This window comes from Helianthus annuus, chromosome 17 (assembly GCF_002127325.2).
Source record: "Helianthus annuus cultivar XRQ/B chromosome 17, HanXRQr2.0-SUNRISE, whole genome shotgun sequence".
NCBI classification, from domain to species: domain Eukaryota; kingdom Viridiplantae; phylum Streptophyta; class Magnoliopsida; order Asterales; family Asteraceae; genus Helianthus; species Helianthus annuus.
This window is the reverse complement of record NC_035449.2, coordinates 124,886,177-124,892,628: the sequence shown is the minus strand read 5'-3', so window position 1 is coordinate 124,892,628 and position 6,452 is coordinate 124,886,177. Positions and strand designations below refer to the sequence as shown.

General features: G+C 36.4%; 1 long non-coding RNA gene across 2 annotated transcripts; it reads right to left on the bottom strand.

The window, feature by feature from the left end:
• Nucleotides 1-2,096: 2,096 nt before the first annotated feature.
• Nucleotides 2,097-4,763, bottom strand: LOC110921537. 2 transcript variants are annotated; one of them, XR_002582446.2, is made up of 4 exons: nt 3,147-4,763; nt 2,891-3,043; nt 2,631-2,763; nt 2,097-2,494 (listed from the first exon to the last, which is right to left on the bottom strand). It is a non-coding gene; the product is annotated as an uncharacterized LOC110921537 (long non-coding RNA). The 2 variants fall into 2 exon arrangements; XR_002582445.2 differs by having other exon boundaries at nt 2,891-4,763.
• Between the last annotated feature and the right edge of the window lie 1,689 nt (nt 4,764-6,452).

The window sequence follows — 6,452 nt, the reverse complement described above, 5'->3', positions numbered from 1 at the left end:
AGTTTTCTCATTTAGATGTAGTTTTCTCATGATCCTCTCCCTATATATATATATATATATATATATATATATATATATATATATGGGGAAGGTTCAAATGAAAACCACTAGTTATTGTGAAAACTCGAAAACTAATTAAAAAAAGCCAAAAAACATACAAATATTTTTTTTTTTTTTTGCAAACCAAATTTCGCAGTTTTTTTATATAAAAAAATTTCAAAAAAAAAAAATTTGTGTAGTGCACATGTGTAATACTACACATGTGTCATGTGTAGTATTACACATGTGCACTACACAATTTTTTTTTTTTTGAAAAAAAGGTTTTTTTATATATAAAAACCAGCGATTTTTATTAAAAAAAAATTGAAAAAAATTTTTTGTGTGTTTTTTAGGCTTTTTTTAGTTAGTTTTCGAGTTTTCGCGTTAAAAGTGGTTTTCATTTGAAACATCCCCATATATATATATATATATATATATATATATATATGTATACATATATAGGAGAAGGATCCGTTAGTAATCACCCTTTATTGCGAGAACCAATGTGAACACAACAAAAAATACCTAAAAATAGCTAAAAAAACACACAAAAAAAATTTTGAATAATTTTTTACTTAAAAATCAATGTATTTCGTTATTAAAACAATTTATAAAAATTAAAAAAAATTAATTAATAATAAAAGTAGCGATTTTTAAGTAGAAAATATTAAAAAAAAATTGTGTGTTTTTTAGATTTTTTAAGGTTTTTTGGGTGTTTAGTTTTTAGCATTTCGCTTGGGTCGATGGGGGGGTTTAGGTTTTTTTTTTTTTTTTTTTTTTTGGGGGGGGGGGGGTGGGTGGGTTAGGTTTTTTTTAGGTTATTTTGTTGTGTTCACATTAGTTCTTGCGGTTCTCAGAATAAAGATGGTTCTCAAATAAACATTGGGTGTCAGCCCTGTTGTAACGCCTCGTAATTTCGTATTTTATTTTTATAAATAAAAATTGTTTTTTACTTAAAAATCGCTGTATTTCGTTATTAAAACAATTTATAAAAATTAAAAAAAAAATTAATTAATAATAAAAGTAGCGATTTTTAAGTAGAAAATATTAAAATTGGTTCTCGTGATTCTCACAATAAAGGTGGTTCTCAAATGAACCATTGGGTGTCAGCCCAGTTGTAACGCCTCGTAATTTCGTATTTTATTTTTATAAAAAAAAATTTTGTACTCTACGTTCGAGGTGTTAATTATCATAAAAAATTCATATTTTAAACCTATTTGATGTTCGCATAACCAATCGTTCAAACGACGCATTTTAAGCATTTTAACAGAATGACGAACGCACGTGACCAATATCGACAACCGACGCGAACTTTTCATAATTTAATCCTAAACTAACATTACTAGCGTTATACCACAACCGCGCGTTGCGGCGGAAAATCACGAGTCAAGACTTCACGTGTCTAGTAGTAATTTTGGCTACGAGAGTGGTGTACATCAGAAAAACCATCTATTATCCCGACCATGGTGGCCGGAACTACATATAAACATTGTATCATTAATGCATTTGTTAAGTTAAGTTGTAACAAAGTCATAATAGTTAAATCAATTTATAATTGTTTTTTTAATCTTTAGTTTATAAAGATTTTCTTTTAAAAAGAAAAAGAAAGATTGAATGGGACTCGTACTTTCATCAATGAGCTCATCCGTTAACCAAATATTTTTGCTCTTCCTTCGGCAAGGATGAATCCGCACAATGCCAACATTTGTTGTTTCACCCATCCTTCGCCACCCTTATGGCATCTATAATCATCCATAGCCCCCACATTATAGATGCTATAACAGTAACATGCAAAGAAAAGTAATGAAAATATTATTCCAAAGCCATACTTCATACCGGATACACCCTGAATAATTCTCATATGGTTTGTAAGTATTCTCTCAAAAAGTATTTCTATGTAGATTGTACTTCTAATTTATTTATCCTATAATTATGTAATATTTTGATTTTTACTCTAGAAAAGAAAAGGAAACAATTCAACCACATTCTCCTGTCTTTCCTACTAAATTACCTGTTTCTCGTTATCATCAAATATATAAAGCGTTTAAAAAAAATCATTTGTACAAATCAAACCAACTTTGTCACATTAAAGCGAAATAATGTATATGGATACAAAGATCACTTCGTTCTACTTAAAAAACCAAAAACTTGATCCATAAGACATACATATACAATATTGTCAAAGGAACAATTACACTTTGGTATCGTATACTTCTGCTGCATCCGGCATCTGTTAAGCAGTTACAATAGTTGGTTGGGCGCGCCATATGAACCTGTTGTATCCGGCATATGTTAAGCAGCTACAATAGTTGGTTTCACTCGCAAGTGTATCTTAGATTATTCGTTAATAAATCGCACATGTATGTTAAAAATGAAAATCTTTCCATTGCTGTCATTGACCATAGGCCGTTGTGTTGCTTTTCTTCCACAGTTATTGGCTCCTTCATTTCAGCACCTTCTCAAAACCAACATTTACATGTAAATAATCACCAAGCAACAACCAACGTTTACGTCGGTACCAATTCATGACACCATCAAATGCAAACTCAAAAATAAAATAAAATAAACATAAAAACAGAACTGAAACTTACCTCTGCAGCCTTATCCCTCAACTCAATTTGACTTTCTTCATTTATTATCAAATATAATGAATCTGTAGATGAAACTCCAGCTAGAAAATATTGAAGTGCAATACTTTTGAACAAAGCAAGTATTTTTTAATTTCTACAAATAAAATGTAGTGTAGATTCATTAGTACCTTTAATTTTATTATTCTAGATTATAAAAACCAATATCAAATGATTCTTCATAAGATGATTTAAAACTACAAACTACAATGACGATTACCGACCTAAGTTCTGATATGGTTCGCGGTAACACCGTTGAGAGTAGGGCAGCCGGAAAGAGCCATTGTGAACTCTAGTTCATCCTTCAACATCTCGATCACTGTTTTTACTCCATACTCACCCTTTGTTGTTAAGCCACACATAACCGCTCGCCCAACCTACAATATTAGAAAATATCACCATGTATAATTCTAAGAAAATCGCTAAAATTTTGAGTTTTTTCTCCCATTTGTTGGTAAAATTACTATAACCACTTCGCACCAAGAGCTAAAGCTTTGAATACATCTGTTTCTTGTCATATTCCTCCATCAAACGGAACCTGGTATTCTTCTCTGAACTGCAAGTACCACTTGTAAGCCCTACAAATTTCTTAATCGATGTTGATAATCACAACGTGGTAGGCAAAATTGTGCTCGTGACAAGCCCACTAACTCGTGCCATAACAACTTCAAAACTTTACCATGTGGCGAATCAAGTCGACCATATGGTTACTTCAAATACACCAACAAAAACCATCATGTCAGACTAAAACAAAGATCAGTGGAGCGATTTGAAGGTCTGATGATGAATAGTTAGAAAGCATACATGTAACCTCATTCTCTCAAAGTTGTTAGAGCAGCATCACATACTCGTTAGATGAGTATATATACCAAACTAATTCACAAATCAAGCACAAATTCTAATACCTAAACGAAAAAATCGAACCTTATAAAGAACGCGACGGACGGTCACCATAGGCATTTCCGTAATTCCCAATCTCCCACCGGCAACTCCTCCATCTCCTCCCTCCACGCCTCTGGCTGGCCATATTCCGGGTTCTGTGACTCATACTGGTCTTTTAGGCTTGGGAATCCACCAGAATGTCGAGCGAATCCTAGAAGCCATAGCCGTCACGGTGACCGTCAACCACCACCATGGGTGTCCGGTCGGAGACATGGCCGGTTTTTCCATCACCGCCGCTCCTCTCTCTCTGTCCACCGCTGCTCTCTCTACTGTTTACCGCGTCAAAAGCCGCCGATCGTCATCACCGCCAAGAGGGTGGCCAGTTGGAGACGACGGCTCCGATCCCTCTCCACCTCTAATCTGTCTCTCTCTCTCTTACTCCTCTGTCTAAACCCTATTCCTATTCTGTGTTCATACTTCATACAGCAAAAGAAAAGGGATGAGAAGCCTCATCACCGCCAAGAGGGTGGCCAGTTGGAGACGACGGCTCCGATCCCTCTCCACCTCTAATCTGTCTCTCTCTCTCTTACTCCTCTGTCTAAACCCTATTCCTATTCTGTGTTCATACTTCATACAGCAAAAGAAAAGGGATGAGAAGCGGTGGAAACTATGGTTGATATGAAATTCCTAACATGCCCTTTGTTACTGTTCAAAGACTTCAATTATTAATATGTGGTATAATACGTCATATCACAAAGGTTCTTGAACGTGACCAATATCGACAACCGACGCGAACTTTTCATAATTTAATCCTAAACTAACACTCCGGCTCCCTGTCTTCTCCGGCCACACCACGACCACCCTTCTCCTCCCTCACAGTCACCTACACCCTCGTTCTTCTTCTCGATCCCAGCCAGTGAACAAATGCCCCAACGCAACAAACCTACTCACCACCTCTCGTCTCTCCTCTCTCTCTTTGTAACTGAACCGCCGACCACCATTATGGTGGCGGCGCAGCAAGAATGAACACCGCAGCAGCGGCGGAGACCGGCAACAACCACCGTGCCGGCGCAGCGGCGGTGAAGGGGGGGTTGTTCTCGGGTCAGCTTAGGCCCAGATTGTGCCCTGTTTAGTGTCGTTAGGCTCGGGTTATTTTCAATGAGGTTCAGGTACGTGATTCAGAGTGGGACGAGTGTTGTTCGAATTTTGGGTTTTATTTCAGTTTTTGTTCGGTGAATTTTGGTTCAAGTTCTATCAGACTCGGGTTCGATTGGCGTTGGAGTAAGTGGTTCGGTGATTGTCTGACTTGGGTTTGTTTTGGTTACGGGACTGGTTTGGGTTGGTCTCGGGTTATTTCATTCTCAGTTCACTCTGGTTCAAGCTCGGCTCTGTTTGGTTCGGGCTAACTCGGTTCAGTTGGTCCGGGTCTCGTTGTCTGTTCGGTCAACTGTGGTCAACTGCAGTGAACACAGTCAACCGGACATTGATTTGACACACGACTCGGTATACCATTAAGGTCGCAATTTCTTTATATGTTATTTATGTATATTATGTTATTTATGTATATTATGTTTAACATGAACCGAGATCGAACCAACATATCGTGGCGTATATAAATACAAAACTAAATATGTTTTAGCATTCGACAAGTTTATTTATTTTTTTATTTATTTTTGCGCTCTCGATGAAATATAATCATACATTGTTGATGAAAATTATATATATTTATATTCATTGTCGAAGAAAGTTACATATATAAATATATAGTTAATGAATTGTTGAGTTTTGGAGAATAACATCGACACCTTGTGTTGTCGGATTCGTCCAAAAACAGAGAAAACTCTGCCCGATTTTCGTAAATAATCTTTACAAAAATAAATATATAATTATTTTAACAATACTCCTACAATCTCCGAATCCGCTCTAATTCATTGCATTTGCGAGGACAAGTCTCGCATGCTTTGAGAACCAAAAATGCGACCCCGGCGTTCCATCATTCAACCTTCAATTCTTCGCGGAGCTACCTAAGGAAGCTTCGCAAAACAGTGAGCACACTCGACCCTTTTTACGTTTTAACGCATTTTTGGGGTGCAACATGTATACAAAATCCACTTTACGCCATCGATTATAATCAAACACACAATTCATCGAACACGTTCGTTGTTATGCTTAGGTTGTTAATACTTGTTAGTTTCAACTTGTATTGTCACACCCCAACCGATGGCGGAAACATCGAGGCGTGGCACTGAGCGAAACAGCTTATTCAGAAGTTTCCATAACAACTATAATTACCAATTATTTAAAGCATCATGTCCCATACTATGACATAAAAAGTAATACAATTATTACAGACAAAATCTAGTCAAATTGTTCTGTTTCGGCAACTCAAATTTCAAGTACAGAGAATTCGTTTATTTGTTTCCAGACCTTTCCTAGCCTCGATTTCACAGCAAGCCAAGCATATAATCATCTTAAGCACCCGCCACATACATTAAAGTAAAAGTCAATACAGATAGTGTAAAGGTGAGCATACAAGTTTAATAGATATAGTAGAGTTCGAAATCGATTACGCGTAACCAACACGTACACAGAGTGAAATGAAGCACGTTAGTTATCGAAATGAACCTATTGTAGGATCAAATACTGACCCAAACGAGTCAATCAGAAGAGCCTTTATCCGTTTCAGAGGCGGAAACTAAGAAACGGACTAGAAAACAGCTTGTTTCACTTAAATTTGCCTTGTATATTGATAATCTTCAGTTTACAATCAGACGGCACTTCGGCAGCACCTCGGTACCGGAAAATCAGAATCGTTACAAATGATTACGCTTGAAAGCTATTTATAGGGGTGTTAATTTCGCTTGAAAGAGATGTGTGGCAGTTCAAGCGAAATCACTATGTTGT